This window comes from Nelumbo nucifera, chromosome 1 (genome assembly GCF_055504915.1).
Source record: "Nelumbo nucifera cultivar China Antique chromosome 1, China Antique-T2T, whole genome shotgun sequence".
Classification (NCBI taxonomy): Eukaryota; Viridiplantae; Streptophyta; class Magnoliopsida; order Proteales; family Nelumbonaceae; genus Nelumbo; species Nelumbo nucifera.
In genome coordinates, this window is record NC_142649.1 from 32,931,767 (window position 1) to 32,947,505 (window position 15,739).

General features: G+C 46.8%; 1 long non-coding RNA gene across 3 annotated transcripts; it reads right to left on the reverse strand.

Annotated features, from left to right (window-relative positions):
- Positions 1–471: 471 nt before the first annotated feature.
- On the reverse strand, positions 472–15,018 carry LOC148803099 (uncharacterized). 3 transcript variants are annotated; one of them, XR_016076397.1, is made up of 4 exons: positions 14,866–15,018; positions 14,493–14,530; positions 1,528–1,977; positions 472–1,443 (listed from the first exon to the last, which is right to left on the reverse strand). It is a non-coding gene; the product is annotated as an uncharacterized LOC148803099 (long non-coding RNA). The 3 variants fall into 3 exon arrangements; XR_016076396.1 differs by having other exon boundaries at positions 472–1,138; positions 1,220–1,977; XR_016076395.1 differs by having other exon boundaries at positions 472–1,977; positions 14,866–15,015.
- Positions 15,019–15,739: the final 721 nt, after the last annotated feature.

Here is a 15,739-nt window from a genome sequence, read left to right on the forward strand (position 1 = left end):
TCGCTTTTGGGTGCCCCTATTCATTCATTATAGATCAATCTAATAAGGTCATATCTATTTTACATATTTTAATGATAAGTTTACATATCATATTAAAGTTTACCTAGATATATTTAGCCCAAACACAGGGTTCTGCATCAATTGTCTTGGTTATGTCGTTCCAAGAAAATCCACTTGAATTGATTATGTTGGAAATGGTAGTGAAATTCTTCTTTATTGTCTTCATGTGGTTTCTAATGTGATTATGATTGCATTCCATCTCAGAAGTCCAACTCTTGTTAGATTTATTCATTCTTCCATCAGTTTCACTGGACTGAGTATCCATATCTGGTTTACGCCAAACAATCAACATCTCAAGTTATACATCTAGCGCAATTGTGTCCACACATCTAGCATGACAATTCAACCAAGTCATAGCAACATTTAAAACATTCAACCATACATACAAATCAAGTTCTTTCATTCAAAATAAAACAACATCGCACACGTTTTAATTAATACTACAAAGGTTTATAAAACACCCAAATCAAGCAAACAACCATAAACAGTAGCAGTTTAACTAAGAGTACATCTGCATAATGAAGTCAAACAAAGTACATATGAAGGTAAAAAAAAAAAATATGTTTAATGATGATGCCTCAATCAAGTCACTTGGTAGTCTGCCCACATTTGGTTAGCCATCTCCTCTCTAAGACAGTGTCCTCTCATAGGTTCATTTTTGCTAATGCATTAAGATGGCTGAGACACCTGAGTATCATCAAACACATTATCTGGTTCTGCCCTATCATCTACATCAACATCCGCACCTTCTGTTACCTCACATCATATTGAGACATGATTTAATCATACGAGTCCACTCCCATTACATGATTATGTAATATGCAACACGCAGGCACAATTATGACTTGTGTTTTAAATGGGTAGTGTTATTCGGAAACTAGGAGCTGAAAACGTTTCTTAAGAACCCCAAAAATCCGTTCAACTACATTTTGGAGCGAGGCATGACAGAGGTTAAACAACTCTTTGGGGTTCTCAAGTTGATGTGAATCCCACTCCTTCAAATGGTATCTTATGCTTTGGTATGGGGTTAAGAACCCAGCCTTGAGAGCAAAACCTGCACCTACCAGATAATATTTACCTATGTAAAATACAAGAAAGTGGTTAGATACCAATTTCCAAATTTACACTTGAATTGACCCCCATGGATATGTATTAGTACCTTGTGGGACTTGTAGTTTGTGTTCCCTTATCATTGCACTATTTAGCATGCAGGAATCTAATGCAGCTCCCTCCCATTCAGGTAAAACATATGGGTAAAGCAAGTTAAATGAACATGCAACAAGGATATTTTGTATTGGGTAAGACTTCTGACCATAGAATCTAGCTACATCTTCCAGTGGAACCTGTATAGGAATGTGTCCCACCAATTGTCCCAACACAATCCTGCTAAGCAAGTCACACTGGTTATATTTATTATATGATTCATCACCTAAATTTATATATATTACAAATTAACACCATAGTTACCTTAAAATATGGCCAAAGTCCTGTCAGTTTCCAATCTCAGGTGGTGTGTCCGTGCCACTTGACTGAACCACGTATCTATCCTCTAAACTGAGAATTGCATTTAACACCAAGGTGAAATGGAGACTAATTGTCACTCCAGATCTAGTAAAGTGAAATCCCATAGTCCTATTCCTAACGTTATATGCTAAAATATGCAAAAATCTAGCAACTTGTTCTTCTATACTAGTCCTCAATGTATCGTGGAATCACCCGCTCTCCCATAAAATTTTGCAAAGCTTGTAGAAGGCTTCTTTACCCATTCTTAATTGGTTGTAGCAATCAATCTGTCTCCCCCTCTTGTCATTGCAAGTCTCAGTTGATGGAAGGTTCCTTATCTTGAACAATGGTCAATGCAACTACAACTCCACTAGTTGCAGCTCCAACGATTGCAATCAACATTTCATTGTCCATCTGTGAGAATATAAAAAATTGATGATCTAATAAAGGGAAAAATAAACAACTATATATGGAGAGACTGTGAGGAAGAGAGTGGATGGAGTAGATATTAAAACAAATACTTGAAACAACAAAAATATTTCTCTAGTGTTATGCATTATACAAGATGAATTCAAATGAAATCTATTTAAACCCTTCCCAAGCATTTGAAATAGGATGCATGAACTAGGAAATGATTTATTTATTTCAAATGGGGAATCAAACAATGTGTACTGGATTCCCGTATGATCCAAGTTTGAATTCAGATTTTATTAAAATAACGAATAGTGCTAATACTCTCTCCCTCCCATTCTCTATCTCTTTCTATCTCTATCTCTCCATCTCCTTCTCTCTCTCTATCCCCCTCTCTCTCTCTTTATCTCTTCCTGTGAAGGATCTGCAATACCTTTATTTTTGGGGTATCAATGGTTTTAGGGGTATTTTCTACTCAGTGGATCAAAGATGTTGGAGCAATGGTAGTGTATACATGTATTGGTTAATGTCCAGAAATATGTTCTTTTTATCATAAAATAAATTGGAACGATAAATAATTAATAAAGGAAAAGAAAATTTCTCAATGGAAAAGGTGTGTGATGGAGGGTGATTTGGCCCGACCTCGTAGCACGGGGACACGTGGACACAACCTGGCATAAGTAACAATTCAGCGTGACAACCTAGCCATAGCACGGCGTAATGAACTCGTCGGAACCCGGCTGGACAACTCGATGGATATGGCAACTCGTCGGGAAGTAACATCCAGCTTACCCCGAGTTCTCTCTAAGGGAGGAGCGCCCCGAGCTCCCTCCAAGGGAGGAGTCCCGAGCTCCTCCCAGTGAGCCCCAGACTCTTCCTTCCTAAGAAGGGAACACCCCGATCTGCGGCTAAGTATCCCAAAGTGGAAACACTTCGAATCAGCACCATTAACACTCCTGTCCATACTTTTCTAAGGCTCGCCTCAAGCATAAATACCTCGGCGCACCCCCAGCACCTCGGTGTAAGGCAACTCGGCCCAAGGAAGCTCGGTGCAAAGTAGCTCGGCAACCTGCAGGAAAGATTTGCCTGACAGCAGTACCTACCAAATCTGGAGGCTGCACCCACGTCCCTCATCAGGCAGCGTCGTGCCTACCATTTCTGCAAGATGTGGCATGCCTGACAGGTCCGTACCCTGCAACGGCTGCCTGCAACCGCCACCTCGGCTCTGGCAGTAACGGCTGTGGCAGAGGCGGTTACGCCTGATTTGATAGATCTCCAATATAAAAGGACCCCGATCCCCAAGGAGCAAAGGTACTGAACTTGCGCAATCTACACTCTTAGCTCTCTCTTTGCATTCTCTACAGTTCTCTCAGAGTTCTCACTTAAGCATCGGAGTGTTCCCATCGGGCGAGCTCCTCGGGAATTCTTCACTTTCCTCTTCGTCTCAGGTACCGTCCGTCATCAGCTAGGAGCCAGGTTTCCGCCAGCTAGGAGTGTTCGGATCGCGCTACATCATTTTGCGTCGTCTGTGAGAACGCTTCAAAAAGCCTTCCTCCAATCTCTGCAACTCTCAGAACTCAGCATCCATGGCTTCCTCCAGCAATGCCGGATGTGGTGCCAACCAAAACGCCAGCATCCCACTGTCTGCATTGGACAGTTCACCGTCCTCCTCTCTACGGACGGAGTTCCCAGCCTGAATGTGCCTCAAACAGTGGCACATGTGAACGTTCCACTTCCTTCCACGATTGGAACAACCTTCACTGAACCCTCCATCGTTCATTTGGTGGCCAACCAAAACCAGGTTGAAGACCTGATGCAATGCATGCGAGCTATGCAAGCTCAAATGCAACAGTTCCAGCAGTTTCAACTCTATCAGCAGCAAGTGTTGCATCAAGTTTCCCAGTATCAGTATCAATAGCAGTTTCCTCCACTGCCTCAGGCCCAACAGTCCCTCCCTCCTCGGCATCCGACCACGCAGCAATCCAAGCCTCACCGTCGGAACGAACATCCTTCTCGCTGGGGAGAGACCTCGGCATCGTCTAACGGCAGGAAAGAGAGACAAGCTACCCCTACCTCGTAGCCTGCAGTCAGGTTGGGGGCCACTCAGCCAGTTAGGCCTGCGTCGCCTCAGCTTTCGCAATTCGAGCTCCTGCTTGCTGAAAATCAGATTGAGGTATTAGCCGTAGATTTGAGGCAAGGCCCCTCAGTTTGCAGCTACCAATAGCAGTCCGAGCCACTCCCTGGGCCCATCGAGCTCAGTAATACAGAGTCCAGCAGTACTAACGTCGAGCCAGCAAAGAAGCAGCGAAGGCGTCGCTGAGCTCGCCGAGCTACCACTCACGACCTGCCCGATCTCAAGGGTAAGGAAGAGGTAAGCTCAGGTGAAGTAAAAGCTACTCCACTTCTCTCAGTTCCATCCCCCCTATCTCTAGAGCTCCTTGCTGTTCCTATGCCCAAGTACTTTAAAGTTCCCCCGTTGGATAAGTATGATGGATCTTTCGATCCGATTGACCATGTTGACGCCTTCCAGTCCCATATGCACTTAGCGAGGGCCAGCGAGTCCTGCATGTGCATGGCTTTCTCCACCACCTTCAAAGGGGTGGCCCGCACATGGTACCGGAACCTTGCACCCGGATCAATAAGAAGTTGGGCACAATTCGTGCAAGTCTTCACTTCTCATTTTGTCACCAGCAAGCGATGCTCCAAAACCCAAGAGAGCCTCCTTGGCATAGTCCAGAGGGAGGGAGAGTCCATCTGAAGCTATGTCAAGCGGTTCAATGATGCTTGTCTGCAAATACCCGACTTGGACCCCGCAGTTCAGCTCACTGCGGCCAAGAGGGGCATCACGCACAAGGAATTCAAGTGGCATGTGGTTGTTAATCAGCCCAAGACTGTGACCGAGTTCCCCAAGCTCGCGGATCAGTTTATAGGGACGGAGGAGGAGATCAACCAGAAAGGTGAACAAGCCCTTGAGAAAAAAAAAGGGAGACAAAGCCCTCAACTCAGGGTGACAGCAAGAAGAAGAAGGACCAAGCTCAGGGGGCAAGGACAGGTCAGCCTTTTGGAGTTCCAGCGGCAGAGAGGACGGACTACACGCCCCTGAACGCGAAGCGGGCCTAGATCCTTATGGCGATCAAGGATGCCCCATATGTGAAGTGGCCACCTCGGCTGAAGGCGGATCCTAGGGTAAGAAATAAAAATTTGTATTGTAATTTCCATAAAGACCACGATCATAGTACCAAAAATTGTAAAAACCTCCACGACGAGATAGAGGAGCTCATCCGTCGCGGATACTTAAGAAATTTTATACAGAATAATAATAATAATAATAATAAAGCAGGTCGCCAAGGGGAACAGAGTAGAGATGCTCCCGAATCTAGCAGGCAAGCAGAGCAGCCGCAGAGGCAGCCCCCTGAAGAAAGACCAGTTCGGGGAACTATACATGTGATTGTCGGAGGTTCAATCATCGCGGGCTGCAGCTCGTGAGGCCGCCAGGGAAGAGCAGAATCCCCCAAAGCAGCTAAGGACGGAAGACCCAATCTTCTTCATAGAGGACGATGCGCGTGAGGTCCACTACCCCATGATGACGCGCTCGTCATAAAGATAAAGATTAATGACTTTGAAGTCAGGCGTGTCCTCGTTGACTCTGGCAGCTCAACAGATATCCTTTTCAAAGCAGCATTCGACAAACATCAGCTTCGCGAGAGCGATCTCAAGCCTGCAAGCACTCCCTTAGTAGGTTTCAGCGGAGAGGAAGTCAGGCCCCTGGGAAGAGTCACCGTACCTGTGGAGGTCGGCACCTGGCCTAGCATGGTAAGGCTCAACCATGACTTCTTGGTGGTCGCGACTCCCTCCCCATACAATGCCATAGTAGGTCGGCCCATCACCCACGCCTTACGCGTGGTGGTCTCCACCTACTATCTAGCGATGAAAAGCCAAGGTGGTAGACGACCTCGAGCTAGAGCGACCTGCGGAGTAGTGCGAGGAGCGAGCTGCACCCACCGAAGAGACTGTCTCCATCTCGGCATCGATAGAGGACCCAGCTCGGACACTTCAAATCGGCACTTCTATTGAGGAGCCTCTGCGATCCCAACTGGTAAGTTTCTTACTTAAAAATTTAGATATTTTTGCATGGTCCGCGGCAGAGATGCCCGGCATAGACCATAGTATCATAACTCACAAGCTGAATACTGATCCTGTAGTTAGGCCCGTTAGACAGAAGAAACACAACTTAGCCCCAGAGCACTGGAGAGCAGTTGACGAGGAGGTCGAGAAGCTCCTCGCAGTCGACTTTATTAGAGAGGACCATTACCCGAGCTAGGTGGCCAACCCCGTTCTGGTAAAAAAGGCTAACGGTAAATGGCGCATGTGCGTCGATTATACCGACCTGAACCGAGCTTGCCCAAAGGACTGCTTCCCTCTCCCCAGGATCGACCGTCTGGTGGACGCGACCTCAGGGCATGAGTTGTTGAGTTTCTTAGACGCCTATTCGGGCTACAACCAGATCAGGATGGACCCAGCTAACGAAGAAAAAAGACTGCCTTCACAACCGAGCTCGACCTGTACTGTTCAAGGTCATGCCCTTTGGGTTAAAAAATGTCAGGGCAACCTTTCAGAGACTTGTAAACAAATTATTTGAGCCATTGATTGGCAGAAAAATAGAATGTTATGTAGACGACATGGTCGTCAAAACCCAATTTTCACATGATTTAATACAAGATTTGCATTCAGTTTTTGAAAGTCTACGTAAGTTTAACATGAGATTGAACCCAAATAAGTGTGTCTTCGGTGTCACCTCGGGTAAATTCCTAGGGTACATCGTTAACCGGCACGGCATTGAGGCTAACCCAGACAAAATTAAGGTTATCCTAGAAATGATACCACCCCAGAAATTGAAGGAGGTTCAGAAATTGAACGGCCGTATAGCCGCTCTGAGCCGTTTCATGTCCAAATCGGCAGATCGCTGCCTGCCTTTCTTTAAGGCAATAAAAAGCAAAGGCTTTGAATGGACCGAAGAGTGCCAGCTCGCGTTGGATGAGCTCAAAAAGTACCTCACCAGCATCCCAGTCTTAACCCGACCCGAAGAGGGTGATGTTTTAGAGCTGTACCTCTCGGCAAGTGACGAGGTGGTCAGCTCAGTACTAATAAGAGAAGTAGATCGGGTCCAATGACCCGTCTACTATGTTAGTAAAGTGTTGTAGGGAGTAGAGACGAGGTATCCAGAGATAGAAAAGTTGGCCTACGCACTAGTCATTGCAGCCCGGAAGCTTCGTCCGTACTTCCAAGCTCACACTGTCATCGTCCTTACCGAAAAACCCCTGAGGCAAGTCTTGCTCAAGCTCGAGGTCTCCGGTATGTTGACGAAGTGGGCCATCGAGCTCAGCGAGTACGATCTCCAATACAAGCCGTGAACTGCTATCAAGGCCCAAGCCTTAGCAGATTTTGTCGCAGAATGCACCTTTAGCTCCGAAGTCCCCAAGCCGGTCGAACACGAGGCCCCCAACCCGGGCGAGCCTGAGGTTCCCAAGCCGGTTGAGCTCGACCACCGTGAAGTGGCAACCAGCGCGACATCTCTCCTAGTTAGACCAAGCGCGAATTGGGATGAGGAGCCCTGGATCCTTCACGTAGATGGCTCGTCAAACCAGTAGGGCTGCAGAGCTGGGATCGTTCTGTACGGGCCAAACGGTGTGAAACTGGAGTATGCACTACGCTTTGAGTTCGCGGCATCCAACAATGAAGCGGAGTACGAGGCATTACTAGCCGGGCTGGCTCTAGCAAACGAAGTGAAATCCAAACACATTGTCATCTGTAGTGATTCTCAGCTCGTGGTCAACCAGGTTATAGGTGAGTACGAAGCTCGCGAGCCAACCATGATCAGTTACTTAGCCAAAGTGAGAGAGGCTCTGCTCAACTTCCAGTCACACTTCATCCGTCAGATCCGGAGATCAGACAATGTTGAGGCCGATGCCCTATCCCAGTTAGCCAGCACTAGTGATAACACCATGAGAACCGTGTATATAGAGAACTTACCTCGGCCTTGCATTCTCGGGGGAGCAGAGGGGGTCGCTCTCGTCGTTCAAGCAGAGCCGAGCTGGATCGATCCGCTCGTGAGCTTCCTGCTGCACGGGACCCTCTTTGCAGATCGTAATGCCGCCAGAAGGGTAAAGCGTCACGTGGCCAAATCGTCACAATAGACGAACGGCTGTACCGGAGGTCTTACACGCTCCCCTATCTGCGCTACTTGCGACCTTCCGAGGCCAAGCTCGTACTCTACGACACTCATGAGGGCCTAGGTGGTAGACACTTGGGGGGCAAGGCCCTCGCCTAGAAAGCGCTACGACAGGAGTACTACTGGCCAACGTTGAAGGTAGATGCGATCGAGTTCATCAGAAGATGTGACAAGTGCTAGAAGCACGCTAACATTCACCATCAGCCCGTTGCTGACCTCAAGTATCTCACCAGTCCGTGGCCTTTCGCACAATGGGGGATCGATATACTTGGATCGTTTCCACCAGCGACAGGCCAGAGGAGGTTCTTAGTGGTGGCAGTTGATTATTTCACTAAGTGGGTAGAAGTTGAACCTCTCGTAACAATCACGACGCGAAATGTGCAGAATTTCTTTTGGAAGAACATAGTGTGCCGTTTTGGATTACCTCGGGTACTGATCTCTGACAATGGTAAGTAGTTCGATGACATTAAATTCCAGAACTGGTGCCAAGACATGGGAATTCAACAGAACTTCACCTCAGTGGCACACCCTCAAAAAAATGGTCAAGCGGAAGTCATGAATAGAGCTATCCTCCGCGGACTAAAGCCACGCTTGGACCGAGCTAAGGGACTATGGGCAGACGAGCTGCCCGGCGTATTATGGGCTTATTGGACCACAATAAAGACCGCAATAGGCGTGACTCCCTTCAACCTCACTTACGGCACTGAAGCAGTCATCCCAACCGAGATCGAGTTCCCCATGCTACGACTATGATGACAAGGCAAATGAAGACGAGCTATGCACCAACCTCAACCTACTTGATGAGGTACGGGACCTTACAGATATCAGGACCGCGGCCTACCAGCAGAGAGTAGCTCGGTACTATAATACCAAGGTCAAAAAGCGGAACTTCCGCATCGGAGACCTGGTTCTTCATAAAGTTATGGTGCCTGAGCCCAGCGTTGGTAAGCTCGGGCCAAATTGGGAAGGACCCTACCGAGTAAAGCGGGTGCTCGGGGAAGGTACATATGTGCTCAAAACCCTAGAAGGGAAACAAGTACCTCAGGCATGGAACATTGTCAACTTAAGGCAATATTACCCATGATCGCCGAGCTAAGTGAACTACGAGTCGCTCTCTAAGCCTAAGGGCCAAAATGCCGAGCTAACAAAAAGACCTCGACACTATAAGACCCAATCGCCTCTTCGGCATGGGCAAACTCCAGGAGGGGGTGGACCATAGTCGCTCCTAGAGGCTAAGGGCCAAAATGTTGAGCTAACGATGACCTCGGCACTATAAGACCTAGTCACCTCTTCGACATGGGCAGACTCTAGGAGGGTGTGACTAAGTCACTCCCCCAACCAAAGGGCTAAAACGCCGAGCTAACTAAGGGCCTCAGCACTACATATGACCTAACCACCTCATCAGCGTAGGCTTACTATGCCAAGGACGCAAGCAACTCATGTGTGAACCCTACGGTGCATAGCCCACCTTGGCATACAACAGGTTGGACCCGCTAGGGACAACCATCAATTCAAGTAACCTAGGAGTAGATAGGTCAGGCATATGCCTTACTATGTCTCTCACCTCGGTGTACGTTATAAAAACCACCCCTACAAAGTACTGGGAGACAGTTTGGGGTGACAACAATTGAGAAACCCTACTTCGTGCACCTAACTCTGATAGCTCGAATAAAACAATCATTTCGGCAAAAGAATAAAGTGACAACACTTGGCAAAAAACAAGTTTCATTAATGGAAAATTCTATACAATAAGCTCGATAAATAAAAAAAAGGGGGAAGAAACTAAAGCTGAGCTCGCAGGCTCATAGTACAAGGACAACTATTTTAGGGGCTCGTCATTTCTACTCGAGACCTCCTCGAGAGCTTCAGCCAGGTCGGTGACATCTACCTCTTCGTCGCCACCCTCCTCTTCGGAATCCGGATCCTCTGTAGCTTGTTGGGCTATGTCATTCGTGATCCGTGAAGTGGTGATGGCACTTGTGTCGAGCACGGGGTACGTGTGCCTTATCAACCACTTGCTAAGCTTGAAGCCCTTATGATAGGCCTCCCCCAGCACGGTATCGAACCTGTCCGACTTGACATAGTCCATGACGGCCTTGACCTTAGTCTCCTCTATGGCCTGGGTGAAGATCTCGGTTTTCTCCTCAATATCAGCCTTGAGGAACTCCACCTCGTGCTCCAGGGCTCCCTTATCGTCCTTAAGGCCTTTCACCTCGAGCTCTAAGGCCCCCTTGTTTGCCTTGAGGGTGTTCACCTCGCTCCTCAACCCGTCCCTCTCACGTGCCAACTCTTCTTTCTCCACCATCAGTGCTTCGATGATGTTCTTCTGAGTGGAAGCATCGCTCTCCAGCCGATGGATTTGGTCGCGAGCTGCCCTCAGATCGGTGTGGGCTGCGCGAGCCGAGTCCTCAGCAGCCAGAGCCCGCTTCAGGTGCCTCTCGGACTGAAGGGTCAAGGCGTGCACAGCGGAGTTCACCTGACAAGAGAAGATCGGTTAGCACCGAAGAGATAATAACAAAAAAAAGAGAAAGAGAAAAAGGAGAGGTCTTTAGAACTTACCACCATAGAGTGGGTGGCAGCCCGGGCCCCGAGCTGACCAGGAGTGAGGTCGGCCCATTCGGAAACCTCTTCGGTGTAGGCAACCCCCTTGCTCTTCCGAAGGCTGCAATGTGGGATCAAGATACTCCGGGCTCCCTCTTGACTCCTCGAGCTGGAAATTGCCGTCTCGGCTGTGCGAATGGGCTCGGCGAAAGCTTTAGCTGCTGCATCAACGGCCTCGGTGGTGACCTCGGGCTCCACAGCTGCCTTTGGAACAGGCTCTGCCAATGTCTCGGGCTCCCGAGGTGGTAAGATCTCCTCCAAATCGATGATCGGAGGTACATCAGGGAGCTTAGGCTCAGAGGTAGGGGCCTGCGGAAGCTCGGGCTCAGAGGTGGGGGCCTGCGGGGACTCGACGTGAGCTCTCTTGGCAACTCGCTTCTTCCTCCCCTTCATATGGCTGAAAAGCCTCTCTCCCTCGAGCTTCTCTTCCTCCATGGGTCCTGCAACAAAGCTCAGCGTCAGCAACTCAAAGGTACAAGCTACCAAGGTAAAATGTTTAACTCTAGGTAAGATGACCTACCCGGGCTCAAGCCGGCCTGTATGAGCTTGCTCTCGGCAATATAATCCTTGTAATTAAACCCGAACTCAGCCCATGACTAGAGAGTCTCCCTTGTCTTCTTGTCTAGGATAACGCCGGGGTCCTGAACAGCCGCCCTCCAAGGAGTGGGGAAGGGCCACCCCGAGGTGCTCCGGACTACAAAGTAGTCCCACTTCCAAGCCGGGACTTTACTGGGAAGCTTGTGCAGTAACTTGAAACTCGGGCGAGGGGATAGGTAGTAGGCTCACCTGTGCTTGGGGAGAACGCTTGAAGCGCTCTTCTTTATTGAGAGAATTGAACAAAAAATATCTAAGTCTAAAGGGAGGATGTACTTAAAGTAGAGGGAAATGGTCCCAACCACATTACGAATGGAGTTCCGGTGAAGCTGGTCTATTGTGACGTTGAAGTGGTTCAGAACCTCTATGATAAGGGGGTGGAAAGGAAGATGGAGCCTGGCTATGAGCTGCTCCCGGAAGATCATGATCTCGTCAGGACCGTGCTCCCATGGGAAGTTACCCGCAAGCAGACTGTAGGTATACTCCCTAGGTAAGTTGTATTGTCAGATAAGGTGTCGGAGTCTCTCCAGGGTCATGGTGGAAGGACCGAACCTATCTGGCATCCGACCTCGGTGAGAGGTAGACGCCAGATTACCCGAGGCCTCCCGCGCCTCGTGAGACTGGACTTCAGTAGGGTCACCCTGAGCCGAGGTACCCACCTCGGGCTCATCCAGTTGACTATCGAAACTAGACATAGTGAAAGAAATAAATGAACTAGAAGAAATAAGGAAACTGAAAGAAAAGCTAAGGGGACTCACCAAGGAAAAGCAATCGGACTGGGGAGAATTGATCCGAGCTGGAGACCTTAGACGCGAGCTCTAGACGAATGTTGAGAACTTATGGCGAGGGAAAAATCACCAGGACCCCCACTATTTATAGCCATTGTACTTGGGCATCAACGGTTAAGATCAAGACGATTTGACGGCTCTCAAGAAAACCGGCTATGCGACCCCCGAGGCGAAATCGGTTTAGCGCATTTTTTGACGTCCGCGGAGTCCATAGATCGCATGACATCTGCGCATGGATTGTACGCGACCCGGGTTGCTCTTGATTGAGCCGAGCAGTGAATTGGTCCAACCAATGAGCTACCTGACAAGAAGGCCTAAGCTCCGAGCCAAATCCACCCGGTACACAACGGACTCCCCGCGCTGGGTCAGAACCCCCAGCACGGGGAGTGGGGGGCAATTGATGGAGGGTGATATGGACGACCACGTAGCACGGGGACATGTGGACACAACCTGGCATAAGTGATAACTCAGCGTGACAGCCTAGCCATAGCTCGGCGTAATGAACTTGTCGGAGCCCGGCCGGACAACTCGGTGGATATGGCAACTCGCCAGGAAGTAACACCCAGCTTACCCCAAGTTCTCTCTAAGGGAGGAGCGCCCCGATTTCCCTCCAAGCGAGGAGTCCCGAGCTCCTCCCAGTGAGCCCTAGACTCTTCCTTCCTGAGAAGGGAACACCCTGATCTACGGCTAAGTATCCTGAAGTGGAAACACTTTGGATCAGCACCATTAACACTCCTGTCCATACTTGTCTAAGGTTCGCCTCAAGCATAAATACCTCGGCGCACCCCCAGCACCTCGGTGTAAGGAAGCTCGGCCCAAGGTAGCTCGGTGCAAAGTAGCTCCGCAACCTGCAGGAAAGATCTGCCTGACAACAGTACCTGCCGAATCTGGAGGTTGTGCCCACGTCCCTCGTCAGGCGGCGTCATCCCTGCCATTTCTGCAAGATGTGGCACGCCTGACAGGTCCGTACCCTGCAATGGCTGTCAGCATCCGCCACCTCGGCTCTGGAAGTAACGGTTGTGGCAGAGGCGGTTACGCCTGGCCTGACAGATCTCTAATATAAAAGGACCCGGATCCCCAAGGAGAAAAGGTACTGAACTTGTGCGATCTGCACTCTTAGTTCTCTCTTTGCATTCTCTATAGTTCTCTCAGAGTTCTAACTTAAGCATCGGAGTGTTCCCGCCAGGCGAACTCCCTGGGAAATCTTCACTTTCCTCTTCGTCTTAAGTACCGTCCGTCACCAGTTAGGAGCCAAGTTTCCATCAGTTAGGAGTGATCGAATCGCGTTGCATCAATGTGCAAATAAAGAGGACAAAATACTAGATACTGAAAAATCTTATTCCTAAATGAAGCATGAAATTCAAAAATAGGGAAATGTCGGATTATTCAAAAAGGTGTGCAAATAAAGAGGACAAAACACTAGATGCCGAAAAATCTTATTCCTAAATGAACCATTAATTTGTCATTGATATTTTGTTTTCAAGCCTTTCCAGTTCAGGTCTCAAATTTGTAGATGAAGAAGACAAATTCATTCCAAATCTGGATACCAAAAGTTATTTTCAGTCATGTGTGGTTAATACTTGAAGAATCAAGGCAAAGATTCTGCCTTGGATGCAATGGGTGTGACAAATAATCACCACAGATAAAAAATGATTACAAAAAAGTAGGTTTATTTCTATTTTCTAGATCTAGATTTGACTGTTTTGTAAATTCTGGAATGAGAGGAGCATTAAAACAGGAAGATGCATTGCACAATATATGCCCATGAGTCAAATGTGCTGAATTGAGCTAAGGAGATTGCAGAATTAATTAATCCAAGTGATAGCCACCTTTCCTCAAAAGATTTCCTTATGAAATGTCATGAGAATACAGATAAACCTTCCTAGGAATAAATTCTCTCAATTGTAGGTTCAAATCACAAGCAAGCTATTGCAAACTCAATCTGTATATGGTTGTACTAGGCATCCACTTAAATTAATGAATGAGTCTTCATAAATAGAAATTTCAGTGGATTCAAAAAAGGAGAGAAAGCAAATAAATGTCGACAATATTTTTGTACATGTGTGAGAAACATAATATTAATAAATCCATCAAAGCATATTGAAACATCAACAAATGCATCAAAACATATTGCAGCAATGTTCTGTAGAAACACCCAACAAAATGGAAGCGTTCCATATGAAACATTAATAGTGCAGGTAAAAAAAGACGTTAATAGTGAAAATGTCTTGGTTTGGTTTCATGGAGGAGATAGTGCAGGTAAAAAAATGTCTTGGTTCGGTTTCATGAAATATAGAATGTGTTACCTGAAGCCGAAATCACCTGTTTTGTTGTTTGTGATAACCTAAAGCAAAAATAAAAAAATAAAAAAAATTAGACAAAAATATCAGATTTGAGATCAACCAAAGTAAAAAAAATGGTTTGAATCAAAAGTTGGGCACAAAAATTTCAGATCTGGTGATAAGAGGAACTCCAGATGTGGAACAACATATTCCAGAAGCCAGATATGGAGCTCCAGGTGAACAAGAACTCAAATGGCTGTCCGTATAGAAGCTAGATCTGGATGACCAAGTATGGAGGGAGCTGCGGTGAGATTTTGAGGGTACCCATCCAATGTAACAGTCAAAAACGTTATAAAAATGAATAAAAATAATGAGATGGTGCCAGATCTAAGCTTACCATTCAACGAGAACACCAAAGATGACACTGGAGATGTTACTGTTGGACGGCTTGAAGGAAGGAAATGATGTCTGTGAGAGTGGCTCTTGACAATATTTTCTCACCACTTGCCTATTTTTTTCTTTTCTCAACGGGGTCTCACCATTTTAGTGCAACCCCACTTATTGATTTTTGGGAACCCGCATCCCTAGTGTTTCCCTTCCTTTCCCAAGTTTTCCTCTAAAACAAACATACGAAAAACTGGATATTCCCCAAAGATGCTTCCCTTCCCATCCGTTTCTAAGAAACCAAACGTACCATTTATGATTTAGCTAATTAACTAACTCTATCCTTACTGTTTATATATTGTCTTAAAGTACCCCTACTGTTTCTAACAATTAATATCATTATTAAGTACTAACATAAAAAATGAAATGTCAAATTTTTCCTCCACTATTTTTCAAATTTTCAAAATAAAACCAACTCATGAAAAAAATCAGGAACACAGGAAGTAGATTGCTGCTCCCTTCCCGTCTCCATCTCCGTCTCCATTTCTGTCTTCATCTCTACCTCCCTCTCTGTTTTCTGTCTCATTTGAGGCATTTTCACATTTATAAATCCCTATTTAACCTTAAACACTAGAAAACACTTGAAAGAGAATAGACAGCAAAATTTAACAACACAAAAATAAGACCCTTAATAATGAAAATCAGCAAATGGCTAACCACGTAAACCTTAAGGCAAAAAATACACAAGGAAAATAGAAATGAAGAAATCAAATAAAAGTATTAAATAACTATAAACACATTGAAACAAAAAGGCATGCAATACCATAGGCTCAGTTTGGAAGGAGTACAAATACAAATTTATAGAGTACAAAATCTTGTATTTTGTA